Source organism: Heterocephalus glaber, unplaced genomic scaffold (genome assembly GCF_053883595.1).
Source record: "Heterocephalus glaber isolate CG9 unplaced genomic scaffold, H.glaber_assembly_v1.0 deba00000331, whole genome shotgun sequence".
NCBI lineage: Eukaryota > Metazoa > Chordata > Mammalia > Rodentia > Bathyergidae > Heterocephalus > Heterocephalus glaber.
The window spans coordinates 58,115,185-58,131,133 of NW_028258142.1; the positions used below are offsets into that span (position 1 = coordinate 58,115,185).

General features: G+C 36.5%; 1 protein-coding gene across 19 annotated transcripts in view; it reads right to left on the bottom strand.

The window, feature by feature from the left end:
- Greb1l (GREB1 like retinoic acid receptor coactivator) overlaps positions 1 to 15,949 on the bottom strand; it is a 233,555-nt gene that overhangs the window by 205,830 nt on the left and 11,776 nt on the right. For 15 of the 19 annotated variants that reach the window (XR_015442405.1, XR_015442404.1, XM_021265175.2 and 12 more), the window contains exon 2: positions 6,261 to 6,386. The exons of 3 other annotated variants lie outside the window; for them this stretch is intronic. The gene's annotated coding sequence lies outside the window, so the exon portion shown is untranslated. The remainder of the gene's footprint in view (positions 1 to 6,260; positions 6,387 to 15,949) is intronic. One more of the 19 variants, XM_021265171.2, reaches the window with a different exon arrangement.

The window sequence follows — 15,949 nt, forward strand, 5'->3', positions numbered from 1 at the left end:
CTTTTAAATGAATTAAAAATGTATCCCAATATGCTTTAATAGACTCAAACAATCCTTTTACTTTGTCAGTACATACTTTCCAAATCTGTTGTCTCAGATATCTTAATTAAATTGTATCTGTAGGCTTTATATTCCACTTTTATTCCTCCTGGCATGAGGCCCTTATTGCCTAAAGCATTATAGTGTTATCTTCTATGCCATATGACCAGCTTTATGATGCTCTTGACATCTGCAGTGCTCATTTACTATATAAAGCTACACTGAGTAGCTTTAAGAATATTTTAATAACTTTCAGAATTATGCACAGTCCAGAAATAACAACACAGCCTTAGGCTATTCCTAAGTATTATAAAAAATTTACAGAATGAATAAAGATATCTTCTCTCATCATTATGAACAGGCTTTTATATTAGGAACCAAATAACCTCTAGTCTAATCCTGGCCCTTTATTTCCAGGCCTCCAACTTCTCCTCCATTAGTAAAATACACATGAGTGGTAGACAATTTTTGCAAGCCCTTCTCAGTCTAGCTTTCGGTCTGTTTATGACATCTTCACCCTAGAAGGCATGCAGGCATTACAGTACACACAGAATTTATGAACTGCTCACCTCATGAAAAGCATCCCTTCTCCCTGAGGTCACAAGGATTCCTGGAGCTAGACTCATCACTGGCTCTAGGGATTCCTCTTGCCATTTATCAGCACTGAACAACTTCTATAGCATCTTCACAAGCCTACTTGTGTTTTCAGATATGACCTATCTCCCCTTTTGAACTGTAAGATACTGACATGATAAACCCTGTCCCTAAACTCACCCGAGTCTGGAGAAGCATAGAGGGTATCAAAGAAATAACCACTATGATCACCAGCTAAAGGACACTGCGGATTGTAATTGGCTCTCAAAGTCTCAAAGTTAATAAAATTCAACTCAATTCCATAAACTCCTCCTTGGTACCTGTCAGATACAAGGCCATGTGCCAGGAGGTGGGGGAAACACTTTGGCCTTTTCTACCCAGTACAAAGGGAGGCAATATGAAAGGCCTCTAGGAGTGAAAGGGCTGCTTCAGATTACACTGTGTTCATCAAGCACCTGGCTGCCCCTATCAATTCTACCACAATTACTAGATTCAGATCTTGCATCTGGAAAACTTTTCTGTAATTCATATCTTTAGTTCCAGCTCTCAACAAAATCAGAACCAACTGAATTGTGACACTAAAAAACTGTGAAGTCAAGGTTGCTAATGTGACTCTTTTTATAATATATTCCCATATCTGTGCTCAGACCAGGAAATCGCCTCCTTCACCTTTCTAGTTTACTTCAGTTTCTTGTTTTATGTAGAGAGTCACAATTTCCACATTCAAGTTTTATCAGCTAGGCTCAGGGAGCCATGTCCAGTCCTCCAGACACTGTAGTGTTCCGGCCTCCTGGCAAAAAGGCGGTGGTTATCTTGTCTCCTTGGTCATTTTTACTATTCCTGAAGGGCAGAAAGCAACAGCAGAAAACAGTTTCTGCAAATACTTCCCTTATCATCCCCAGTGGCTGGGTGAAGTAACAAGGCAGTCAAGCAAGTGCTTCTTGCACCAACAGGTCCTTCCTGGGCTCCCACATCTGTGTTGGGATCTGAAGAATCCAAAGGCAGTGAAGACACTGCCTCCTGTCTAGAACCTCATGATTTAATGGGGAGGTAGAGTTTACCACAAAACCCCCAGTGCCAAGTTGATACTGACAATAAGAAATCAACTATCCAATCTTAGAACTATAGAAAATGTAAAGGGCATCCAACCCAATCTTTTCCCCAAGCAGAAATCATCCTGCATCCTTGTCAGACTACTAACCTTCTGATTGAATGTGGGTCTCATAACTCACAAAGCTGTTCATTTAATTTTTCAAAGTCTCTTACTGCTAGAACATTTTGTTCTGATGTGAAGCAAAACTTAATTATTCCATGCAGCAGTGATTTTTCAAAACTTTTCAATTTTTAACCAATGTAATGTCTTTGAAAGAAATATTAGACACAAATCCAATAGCGAAAGCAGTTAGAGGTGAAACTCTTCTGCTGTTAGCTACAGGAGGCACTCAGCATGTCTACCAGTCTCCTCCTCTTCCCTACCCCCTGCAGCCCCAGGCTCACCACAAAATCCACTGCTTCAAAGGTAATTAGAGTCAATCTGATTCCAGCAGCACATGTCAGCCCTTGAAAGCAGCTCTCTTATCTCTTTTGAAATATCTTTTTGGGGGGATTAAACTTGCCCATTTCCACATATCTTCCCATCCTAACCATTCTCCTTAAAAAAAAAAAAAAAGTCAAAACTATATTTGAACCCAATCCTTTAGATACTGTGACCAGCTGAGGACACGGTCTCTCTTACTATCTGGACCCCAGAACGACTTGAAGAGGATTTAGTGAATAAAGAAGGACCTGAGATGGACCTTGAGAAGCATAGGCTTCTAGGTGGAGAGGAGAGAAGACAAAATTCCAGGCTGGGAAACTAGTATGAATAAAGACACAGAAATCAAAACAAGGGCCTCTTGAGATACTCTAGCCACTTCTCTTCCAGACCTTCATGGGTTCTTTTTCATTTAGCCACCTGCTCACTCTTACTTATTTCTCAGAAGAAAATTAAACCAGATCTTATCTTCAAGAATGTAGGCTTTTATTGTGCTGGGACCAAATTAGTGAAATGATCTGATCACCACCAAAACTAGGTCACTTCGACATTCGAGTCACTGCCATGGGAAAAAGAATACTTGATGAAAATGTTTGATAAGTATGAGGAAAAATTGTATTATCTTCCAATGAGTCAATTTCTTGACAAGAAGAGTCATAAAGGTTATAATGTTACCGAAGCATATCCCTGGGAATTCTCAGATCTAATGCCAACCCAGAAAACACCTTATCTGCACAAAATTATCTTTTCTTTGTTGTTTAACGGCCACAGGTAATAATGTAGCCCAAATGGACTGCAAAAACATTTTCATATAGATGAATGCTAATACACCAGGGCAACACATCCTATGAAAACAAATATCGAGACCAAGTTTTTTAGTAAACATGTTCATCGTAACACATTTCCTCATGCTACTTGGCCTTATTATTTACAAATAAAGAATTCAAGCATAGCACTTTTTCATTCAAGAAGAAAGATTTTAAAGATAAGTTTGGTCTCTTAAAATGTATTCTCCTAGTGAGTATGCGTACTCACCTTACAGGAATTGGAATTTGGGCCGGGGATTTAGCTCAGTGGTTTCACTGCCTGCTGTGCAAGCGCAAGGACCAGAGTTCAATCCCCGGTACCAAAAAAAAAAAAGGAATTGGAATTTCATACAGCATTCTCGATCTTGGGGAAAGTGACCTTGTCCTAAATTTTAATATGCATTATTAATGTAAGGATTTTAAGGCATTAATAAAACTGATCTTACTAGCATTCAGGATTTATTCAGACATTTTATTTCCATTATTTTCTTTTTTTCCTTCATCTCAAAAGGAGGTAATCTGAATCACTCTAATCTGAAAAACAACAATAAGTGTAGCAAATACTTGACAATGAAGATGAAAAGCCTCTCAAAATCTGTTACCTTAGTAACAGCAAGAATGTGGAAGAATAAGAATACACTGTCAGGACATCATTTCAGATTCCTCAGATTTGAGGCCTAAATACAGTCAGCTTTCATTAGCTTTTTGTTTTTCCCAGCAGGTCCTTGGACTTTGAAACAAAACCTGAATGACAGCTATGAGCAATTCCAGCCTGGCTCCTGATTAGCTATGCCAAACAAAACAACTCTCTGCAGTGTAAACTTTCCAGGCCTCTGCAACCAAGCCTCTATAGAGACTATAATTCCTCAGTGAGATTTGAAGGAGACTCAGGGTTGGGGTGGGGGGTGAAGAATGCGGGGGGGGGGGGGGATAAGACTTTCCCCTCCACCTCAAACTAGTTCCCTGAACCAGTCTCTGATTAAAGCAGGGGGAAAATAAGGTAGAACTTGCCTTGGTGTTGCTGTAACTTCTAATTCTGCCTTATTTTACCATTTAGCTAAATCTGAATATTCTATTCCAATTAACATTCATAACATCTGTAACACCCGTGCATCCAAACCACAAATGCATTTAAACCAAACAAGCAATTCTGAGGCCAGATTCATATCAGCTAGAGCAAGCAGTTGATTAAAGAGATCCAAAAGAGAAGAGGAACAAGGACACGGGGATGGATAATGCCCCAAATGGATCCAAGCTAAGATCTTGTGTCATTTGTTGTCATTCACTTTTACTGAATGTGAACCCAAAATTAATTACAGCAAATGACACAGAACTGTGCTCTTTGGTCCCATCTGCTACATGATTAGATCCCTGAGGAGCTAACTATTAAGTTTTTCTCTTATGATCAGGCTGCTTGATTCCACCTAAAGAGCATACCTTTATGTACACAAAAGATTGAAAGATTAGATCCCAAAGCAGTCGGGGTTTTTTCGTAACAGTAGGAAAAATTTATTGCAAGACAGCTCCTAAGAGAGACAGAAGGGGGACCGCAAAGTGAGCTGCCCCCCAAAGCAGTCAGTTCTAATCAGATGCTTGATTTTAAGCTTAGAAGTGGTTTTAGAAATTGTTGTCTGCAGAAAATTCTGTACTGAAGTATTAAGTGGCAATTCAACTATAGGGAGATGAGAGTTCAACTAAAAGTTTGGCTTTAAGAACAATCCTCCAATCACTTCAAAAGTAAAAAAGATTGCATTTCTTGGCCACAAGTAAAATAGTAGCATTGAAGTTCGCAATTATCTTCTGAAGAGTGGCATTTAACCACACTCTGATCTCTATTGCTTCTGAGATAATCTATAGAAATTGACAGCTGACTTACTTGGAATCTTAATTGCTCAAGTTTCCCTACTTCAAGCCAATGACGATTTTAAAAAAAAGAGTGTACTGATCATTAGGTAGCATGTAAGGTAAGAAAAACAGATCTAACTACCTAAAATATAATTTGCAGATATATGGCAACAGATGTCATAGAAAACTTACTACTTACAGAGCCATATCATAAAAGCCTTACTTAGATTTAAGACAACAGTAAATTTAAATCACTTAAGGTTCAAATGGAAAATTCAAGTTCAGACCTAAAAAAAGATCTACATATATAGTCTCATCAAAAATCATAATCAGGGACAGGGGCCCGGGGATTTAGCTCAGTGGTTCCGCTGCCTGCTTTGCAAGCACAAGGACCCAAGTTTGATCCCTGGTACCAAAAAAAAAATCATAATCAGGGACATTTTAATTTTAGAAACTAAAGACAAGAAAAACATCAATGTTTAAGAGGTTAATAACAAATTAGAAAGCTACATTCCTAATATTGTATTCAATGTGTAAAACCACTTTATTTTTAAAAAAAGAACCTTAAAATATTTTTTGTAATTGATGAAGATGAGGATAGAAAATCCCTAAATATTAATATATATGCTTTCAATCCCAACCAAACCTGCTGATTCAGTGTAAAGTCATCAGCAGAGTCCTTCCCTGAAAGAGGAACAAGCCATTGTCCGCCTGAAACAAAGCGCACTGCACAGGAAATCAGCCAAATCTGGGCCAGATGGTCACTGATCCGAGTTTCACTCTCCCCACCCCCCACGCACCCTGGCACTCCAAAAATAGATTTAGATAGCGTTTTTGGTTACCAGGTAATTATCCTGAGTGTGAGGTGCGAACTTTTAAAAACTATCTACACCCTCCACTTTAACACCAAGGAATTTGTTAAACGTCCTTATAAAAAGTTAAGCAAGGAAGTTGCTATGCAGCGGGTATTGAAAGAAAAATACCTTTAAAAGTCCACTGTCTGTTTCTGTTTCTTAGGCACAGTGTGAAGTTTTACCAGATGGAACGGTTTAAAATATGCATGCTAATTTGTTTTCATCTATCGCTTTTCTCAAGCTTTGACACAAAATAGAAACAAACCCAGAGAAAACTGACTTATCCCAGTTTTTTCTGCAGGTTGATGTCACTTTGCCACGGGTTTCCTGGTTTGCAACCTGGAAAGACTTTCAAAACTACTAATGAAAAGTTACCAGAAAACCAACTGTAATAAATAGCAACACTAATTTCCTAATGGTATTAAACAACACAAAAATTTTGTTACAAAATATGTGTCTCAGATTAAAGAGGTTTTGATCCAAATAATAAATTAGAACATTGTGGGATTTTTTGTCTAAAAAAAAGTAACCATTTCAGAAAGTAAAAGTATTATCACAGCATAGTATTTTTACAAAGTATTCACGTACTTAACCTGGGTTGGGAAAAACTCCACCGCACAAGTCCTCCACAAGGTCTGTCATTCAAATAGAGAAGGACTGATTTTTAGACTTCACTTTCTCCAAGCTTCAGGAGTTTAGAGGAACAGCGAGAAGCTGGGGAAGGAACAAAAAAGAGATTTGTGTTTGAGGGGAGGGGTACTTCTAAGGACGGTACTAATATTCCTCTCCTCAAGGAAAACGTCTTCACGTATTCTACTGAAATCACACAGAACACAGAGGGAAAAGTCACTAATTTTGATTACAAATCAGTTTGTGTGATCTCATGTCATAAAATGTATAAATTAGAATATTGCTATAAACACATTTCATACCTCTCCTGGTTACTATAAAACTCAGCCATAAATTCTAAACAGCAACTATTCATTAAAGCAAAACAGGTACAACTATGTCAACGACTTAAATGATGATCTGTAACACTCAACAGAAACTTGCATATTATAGAGGTGGACATAAGGATTTGAAACCTCTCAAAAATGTTCAGAAGATACTCCTTTATTTTTCCTATTAAAAATATTTAGAATAAACAACGGTCATTTCTTTAAAGGGAATCCTTGACTCTACAGGGGTTGCTTAAGAAATATTTACTTTTATGTGGCTTAAGTTTTATCAACCAACAAACAGCAATCCCTTTAGTAAACTTTATAATCTTTTTCATAATTACTTCAGAAATGTCAGTTTTGGAATACATTTTATTGGCCTGCTACAGTGTAATTTTTCCAAAATTTACATATAAAAAGGTTAAGGCAAATAAAAGAGGTTTTTGGTTCTATTTGTTTATTTTTTTAGTACAAGATAATCACAGGCTGGTAAAGCAATGGCTAAAGATGAAAATTACTTTAAAATATGCAATCAACAGCAACTCTCAAATATGGTCTGTTTTATTGTAGGGAAGTAAGAAGGCTGCTAAAGAGCTCAGCCTAGGCAATTTAGCAATTTAGCAAGACTGACTTAAAATAAGACATTAATATGTGTGGGATGGTTATGATAGGCCAGCTGCCTTTGTGTTTCATTTAAATGTAAATTTATCTTAGAGACTCTAAAGATGAGTTCAGAAGGTAGAGAATTTTAATGTAGCTCAGTGCAAAGGCCCTGGGTTCAATCCCCAGTACAAAAAAAAAAAAAAAAAGCTGTTAAAGGCAGCAGAAGGTGACCTTCTTGAAGAGAACATTCATGGCTGCATACACAATGCTAACAATAACTGCAAAATAAAACAAAAAGACAGAACTTGGAATCTTGACCTTCTGTTTTAAACAGAATAGTGACAAATGGAAGCTTCCTCCAAAAGTTGCCCTCAAAAATTGTTACTAGAAGATAATTAATAATTACAGTATCAGACATTTTAATCAATGTTAAAAAAAATCTAAATATATACACAGTATATAGATATATGTATGTGTCATAAGGATGTCAAGCGTATTTTTGATACCTTCGTTGGTAGGTTTTATGTTTTAACATCTCAGATCTAATTATTTTAAAGTATTTCTAAAACCTGATTTCTGGTTAAAATACTACTGTTTTCCTTTATATAGTACTATAAAATAATGCTCAGTATCACACTGGACAATGAGTTGTGATATATACTTTTATAAACTAAATTAATCTTCTTTTGATGGAATTATGTAATCTTAAAAAACTGCTAATGGATAATCCACTAAGAACCTTTAAAATAAAGGAGCTAGCTTTTTCTTTAGTGTAAATCAAGGATTTCAGTATCCTGGAAAATTGAAGAAAATAACTATTCACATTAAAATTCTCTACCTTCTGAATTCATCTTTAGAGTCTCTAAGATAAATTTACATTTAAATGAAACACACACAAAGGCAGCTGGACTATCATAACCATCCCACACACATTAATGTTTTCAGAGATTTAAACCTCTATCTGACTCCCAGGAAAAAGAAAATTGTGACTACAGAACTATTTTTAATCAGTCAACTTGATACATCATTTGAACAGGATTTATCTGTTAATGCTCTAACTTTATATAAGAGTTAAGGGAAAAGTATAAAGTCAAAGTATAAGTCAAAATACTAACAAAAGTCAATGAAAAACAGACAACCCATTCATATCAGTTTCTATAAAACTAGGCCTTAATAAATAAATATTATATCAACAACAATAAATGACTGCAGAAATGTAATGAGCTAGAATTTAGCAGACTAGCTTATGATCTTTTTCTTTGATGGGGCCTAACTGAAAGGACTAACAGGGTTTAAAGCTAAAATACTACTACATTAGCATTGAGTTCTAATTATCTTCTAAGTCTTTCCTCTTTTTTTTTTTTTTGATTCTTTAACCTGTATTTTCCTGTTTGATAGTCCACAAACCTAGTAGAAAATTTAATTTCATTCAATTAAAAGAAAATCTGTATAAATATAACATATTTATGATAAGCAGCACTGATTTCATCTGTTTTCTAAATACAGTACATACACAATGAGAAATATATCAAGGCCAAGAGCAGAGTGCACCTGATTTTCACTGATGAAAAACTGCCAAGAACATAAATTTCTAAAGATGAATTATATTTATAAGGAAATACTTCAACATCTATGCTTTAAATGTTTATTACTATTGATTACTATTTATTATTACCATTAATATTAGAATATTAATGCAGTAGTCTCAAATAATTGTAAATGTACTTTAAACAGTCTGAAAGTTAAAATGAGCTTACATTCATTTTCTCTCTCATACCTTAAATGCATACCTTAAATTTGCTACATAAAGAAAGGGTATAAGTTAAATAGTGGTTATATTCATACTCTTCCCTCCTTTTTCCCTTAATACTCATGAAGTTCACAGCATGATTTCCTTAACCTCACCAGTACTGTTTCAAATTTTTACATTTAAAAAAATAAAATGGACATTAAAACTCCATTTAGATATCAGTTCAATTAAATATTTTGCAGTTTTTATATCATAACATAGTTGCATATAATATTAAAATATTTTACTACATAGCAATGGTATAAGGAATACGCTTCGAATAAAATTAAATCTGCATCTACAAAACCACAAGCTACCTTTACTGCATTTTAACTAGATTGTAGCTTTCCCCAGGGCAGGGACAGCTCTTTATTTTCCTTTCTCTTTCCACACAGCATCTGTTCCAATTATAGGTCCCTAGTAGAGACTTACTGACATATTTATTGTTTATTTCCTGCTCAACAGAGAATTCTATTATCCTCACTGGATTATGAACCTCTTCCTCAGTAGGAAAATTATGAGAAAAATCATTTTCAAGGAAGTGACAAGCATTTAATAATTAAGTCTATCCAAATGAAAACAGAGCCAGGTGTAATGGTGCATGGCTGTGATACAAGCACTCTGGGAGGCTGAGACAGGAGGATCCCAAGTTCAAGACCCTCCCTAGACAATTTAGCAAGTTAGTGAGACCCTGCCTCAAACAAACAACAAACAAATAAAACACTAAGAAACAGTTTGATATTATACCTACTATTGCCAATTTTTACTTCCAAGGCCAGCAGATGGCTGGGGATGTAGCTCAGTGGCACCAAACCTGCCTGGCAAGTGCAAGGTCCTGAGTTCAAGCCCCCATACCACAAAAAAATTAAAAATTAAAAAATTTAAATCAGCACAGATTAAACACAAACCTCAATTCAAGACAGAATTATGGCATCAGTTAGTTGTTACAATACATGAACATCAGCTTCCCAAAAGTAAACCACATGGAGATGCCTGAAATCTCTCATGTGACAGTACCTAAAGCCATTATTATTTTGGTTTTGGAAGTATTATCAATTTAAAATCTAATAAGCCATGTGAATTGTAAAAACTCAATTTCACAGTTCTATTCTAGTAGGCGGCATTATCCCTACAAACATGAATTCAATGACTTTTTTTAACAAGGATTTTTTTTTAATGGTGTCTTGTTGTGTTGCCCAAGGATGGCCTCAAACTTCCTGCTACCTTCCTGGCTCAGCCTCCTAAGTATAGGCATTCTTTCTTTAACAACCAAGTTCCATTCCTACAACTAGGTCATTAACTGAATTGGTGGCTAGAGGAGGAATGGTATATAGTAGTATATTACAATATTCAGAACAAAAGAAATGGTCAAGGAAATTACAACTTGATACCTTTGCCCTTATTTGCATCACTCTTACATGCAGTTCTATAGTGTATAACAGAACATAAAACTACAGGACTGTACTGTACAGTATAATCAGCAAAAATTATAGTACTGTATAAATAAGGTGGACTATACAAAAAGAGACATCAAGACATTGAGGCTCTGTCAACAAAATGTACAGGACTGTACCAAAAAAAACACTGATGGGTCATAAGTCCAAAGAGTTGTTAAACAGGCAGACTGTTAAACAAGGAATATCTGCATTAGGCATATTTTCAATATACTTCAATGAAAATGATTTGTTTTTCTTAAGAACACATGTTCTCCAATAACCTTTAAAATAAAATACAGCAGCCATCAACAAATCATCACATCAGCTGGGTTCAGGCAATATTGATCCCTCACATGTCAGAAAAGGCAGGGATGAAAATTACTCAGAAAATCCAGGATATCTTATGAGACAGCAATGACATGCAAAGTGCTCATCAGTAATCAACAGATGTAATCCAGATACGATCCTTAGTAGATCAATAAAGCATCTTTTCCTGTATTCCTCACATGCCCTTTTCCAGGTATCTGAGCAGCTTCCATGAACTCTCCAAGGTTACACTGACCACACAGCTGATATTGCTGGGAGCTGTGTTTTGAATGTGCCATTTTGGCTCTTTAATGAAGGAGCTTCTGCAGGTCACTGTGAGGGACCAGTGAAACTAAAATATTTCTAATACGGTATCACTGAGCCACGAACCTGCCGGACTCTGTGAAAATCATGGGAAATGCCAAATATCCTTGTCAGCGAAACTGGCATTGATGGAGCCAGCGCTCTGTCCCCCTCCGCAGTATATACCTTGGAGGACAGAAAGACATATAAAGCATGTAGTGAAGGAGCTGGCTAGCCAAGAGTGTGAGACAAAAATTAAACCCGTAAAACAGCCACAGGGCCAAGAGTAACAGTGACAATTAATTCCTCAGTTGTGTCCTGTGGTTTGGAAGAGTATGTATCACCCTTGAGAAACGTGTGGGCCCACATGAGACATTTCCACGTATCGAGAAGTTTCAAAGGTAGCATCACTTCGAAAGAGTTTGTTAATATCTGAGAATTTATTTAACTCCATAAGAAGTAGTTTTATCATTACCGGAGGAACTGCTGGAAGCAAACAGTCCTCAGAAGTGAGCCAGTAAGAAGATCGCACTGGTGAACCTTGCTGGCCCTTTGGCACAGCTGTTCTGCCTGTGCCGTAGGTGATCAGCAGGTCTCAAAAGACCGTGCTCCAGATCACTCGCTTCTGCTTCGAAACGCAAACCACATGTTTTTTGGATACTGAGGCAGATAGAGGTTGCTTTTTTTTTTTTTGCCTCAGTATCCAAAAAATATCAGGTAGCTTATCTTACCAAAGTATCAGACATTATAAATACGCACTTTGAAAATATTTGACTTTTCATGAATGCTGTGTTCAGTTGCACAAAATGCTTAGTGACTGCGCCTAAAATACAATAGGCTGCTGGCATCCTTCATTTAATGACTGGTGCAACTGGGTCATAAGTGAATTGGTCACTAAGTTAGGAACTGGACATAGTAGTACATTACAATATTCAGAACAAAAAACAATGGTCAAAGGAAACTCCAACTTGATGACTTTGCTTTTATTTGCATCACTCTTACATGCAGAACTGTAATGTATAACAGAACATAAAACTACAGGACTGGACAGTACAATCTGCAAAAATTGTAGCACTGGATAAACAAGGTGTAGTGTATAAAAAAAGACTGGGGGCTCAGGGGTTCCGGCACCTGCCTCCCAAGCTCAAGGTCCCAAGTTCGATCCCCGGTACCAAAAAAAGAAAAAAAAAAGACATTGAAGCTCTATTAACATGTACAGAATTGTAGAAAAAAGAAAGATGGGTCTTAAGTCCAAAGAGCACGCGGTGTTAAGTGTGAACAGTTGTTAAACAGGTAGGTTGTTAAATAAACAGCAACTGTAGCTGAGATTACAGGCATGCACCACCATGCCCGGCTTAACTATGGTATTTATTGGCAAATTTAAAGCCTATGCTATCTAAATTATATGTTATTTGTTAATAATTAAATTTGAAGATTTGATTGTGCCTCAAGGATTATAAAGACATTACCAATGTATAAAATTTTTTTAAAAGGAGAAATAAAATGCATTATGTTTTACCTTAGCCACAAAATGGTTTTGGATCTATTTTTCCTTGTTATCATTCTCATTCAAAAGGTTATGCTCCCAACTTAGCTTCTGAAGGTCATGGGCCTTGCCTTGGTAATGCCAGTAGAAGTGCTAAGCTCATGTTGTTCCATCTACCCACCTTCTTCCCCCAACACACTTATAGTCAGTGGCTTGGATCTGAAAGCAGTTTGAGCCAGTTCAAGGAGTGGATAGACAGCCATGGAATAAAATTAACAGGTCCTCACAGATGTCATCCATTCATAAATGTTTGTTAAAAGGCAACAATGCACTTGTCCTAGGTGCTAGAGATAGAGCAATGAGCAAAAGGGACAAAGCATCTGCAGTCCTGGAGCTTTTCAACCAAGCTGAGCAAGCCCAACCTGACCGATGCACTACTCCTTATTGACAGAGACCCAGCCTGGGTCCTCCGTCCATATGCCCTTCAGCACCAACACACACCCCCTACAGCAAAAGCAGCAACACTGGCCACGAGTTACTTTCTGGATAATATAAACATTTTAAGATACTATTTCTGACATCCAGATCTTATCATTGACTGGAGTCACAAAACACGTACCCCAGAGCAGGACACAGAGGGAAGAACTACAGTTCTGAAATCAACCAGCCTTAAGTTTGAATTCTGACTTTATGTTTACAATCTAAGGGCTCTTGTGAAACGCAGAGACTTTCTGAGCTTTAGTTTCTTAACTGTAAAAGAAAAAATGATGCCTACTTCACAGGGCTGTTGTGAAGATTAGAAAAGATAAGTGCACAATGTGTGAGGTGGTACAGATTAATTTTTATTAAATTAAGGAATCAAATTATTAACCCCTGCTATGAATTAAATTATTAAACAGCAGGTCAGGACTAAGCAGAGATGAGTATGTGAGTCATAGAGACCTTTATGGCTGTTTTTAATTACAAAGTTTTTAATTATAAAGACTGTGCTTTGTGCATATACATGTACTGTGGTGTGCACACATGTATATAAATATATATTTATACCTGTGTATGTGTAGGTATGATTATATACTTTCTTAATATATATGTGTATGTATATATGTGTGGTATATGTGTGTCAGAGTATGTGTGCATGTACAAAAATCTTAGATTTTATATATACAAGGCATCTACATATAAAATCTCAATCTCTCTCTCTCTCTCTCTCTCTGTCTCTCTCTCAACCTCCCTCCCTCCTTCTCTGAAATTCCAGACAGGCAACTATGCATGTATTACACTATTCTATTGCAGATCCTGCTCTGGAGGCAGAAGCTGAGATAAGGTATGGCTTCGGGGTCTTTACAATGGCATAAAATCTCAAATATTTACACTATCTGAAATACCGTAACCCAGACACTACACTTACAGATTCCAAAAGAACTTTAGTGGATTGCGCCGATGGTCCATTTAGTACCTACCAATATCAATCAACACCAATACAGCTTTTGATCAAGAATGCTGTAAAAATATCACAGCTGATGGCTGATTTCCCAATTTATATGAACAAAGAGAACAAAGAAAGTACTTACATTGTCTGAGTTTTCCAGAAAAGAATTTAGTAACATTATTAAGTGGGAGCCAAAATATTCCAAACTAATTTTTACTGTCTGATAAATTCTGGGACATATCATTCAACTGTAAGGAGGAAAAAGAACTAACATTTCCAGAGGGATTATTTTGTACCAGGTGAGTTGATGCATTATCTCAGAAATGTGACTGTTTTACAATCAAAATACGTGTCAGATGTCATACAGTCAAAAATATTAAAAGCTGCAGATGAAAATCATTATTTGTTCAATAGATTTCGTTTTTAAAATAATATATTCATTGGTTTTATATTATAAGGTACAAACCTACCAGAGAATGTAATTCTTTAACATCAACCCATAGACCTGTACATTCTGTGAAATCAGACAGAGAGAAACATTCCTTACATTAGTCCTAAGTGACATGCTGCAGCTCATCGCTACCATATTGCTACTCTACTTGCTAATTCACTGTGTTCCAACTTAAGACAGAGCTGCAGACACAGATTTGCTAATGTTCCCAGACAGTAACCTCTTGCTCTAGCAATTCTCCAGCCATTACTACATCATCAAAGCACAGCCCAGAAGTGCTACCTAGGATTACATAGATAACTGAGAGATGAACTCTGATACATGTGGGGAGTTCATCTGCAACAGGAAGGTTTTACTACTTTATGTCCTTCCAGAGAAAACAGGGCTCAGAGCAATTTCAAAATACTTTTTTAATAGCCACTTTAAAAAAATGCTGCAAATCTAAATCTTATGAGGAACATCTTCATATAATATTCATTAGAAATATAACCAGGATTTTCAAGCTTGTTGCCAATAAATGAAATTGAGGGAAAATATTGTAGAAATACTTTTATCATCCAACTTCTACCTTCAATAGTGCAAACACTATTGTTTTCCAAAGAACTGTCAACTGAATATAATGGACCATAGACTGTCAATTCTGCATTTTTGGGGGGGAGGGGGTACCAGGGATTGAACTTGGGACCTTGCACTTGCAAAGCAGGCAATGGCACCACTGAGTTAAATCCCCAACCCCATCTGCGTAATATAATTAATTGCTTCATACTTTGTACTCAATGTTGGTGTTGGATTTTTTTTTTTTGTACCAGAGATGGAACTTGGGTCCTTGTGCTTGCAAGGCAGCCAGTGGAACCACTGAGCTAAATCCCCAGCCCAGTAGTAGATATTTTGGAAAATATCAGGAAATTTTATAACATAATGCCTCTTTTTAAGAGGTTTATACTCTAATATTCGGGAAAAATATTTTCTGACAGAGACTATAAATGTCTATAATAAAATCCTACAACTTGATATATAAACTATGTATGAATGCTACAGAAGTTTAAAGCAGAAGAAAATAAAAACTCAAATATTCAGTTTATCCATTAGAAAATAAACTAAATTAGACCTTAAGATAATTATTTTCATCCTTATTGAGCATGAAAGTTAGCCTGAGTTTTTTTTTTTTATGGTGTTTTGAGACAGGGTCTCACTATGTAGTTCAGGGTGGCCTCAAACTCACGGTGATCTTCCTGCCTCAGCCTCCCGAGTGCTGGAATTACAGGTGTGCACTACCACACCTGGCGTTAGCCTGGTCTTGGTCCTGGAGCTCAGAATCTGCATTTAAACAGCATCTTCAGCTGATTCTCATACAGGTGACCTATAGTTTGGCAAACACTATATTAAATAATGAGCATAATTTATAAGAATTTCTAGAGCAGAGCTGTCCATCAGAACTTTATCCAGTATAGTAGCCACTTGCCATATGTGGCCATTAAGGTCTTGAGATGTTCCTAGTATGACTAGAAAACTGAATTTTAAATTTCATTTTTTATT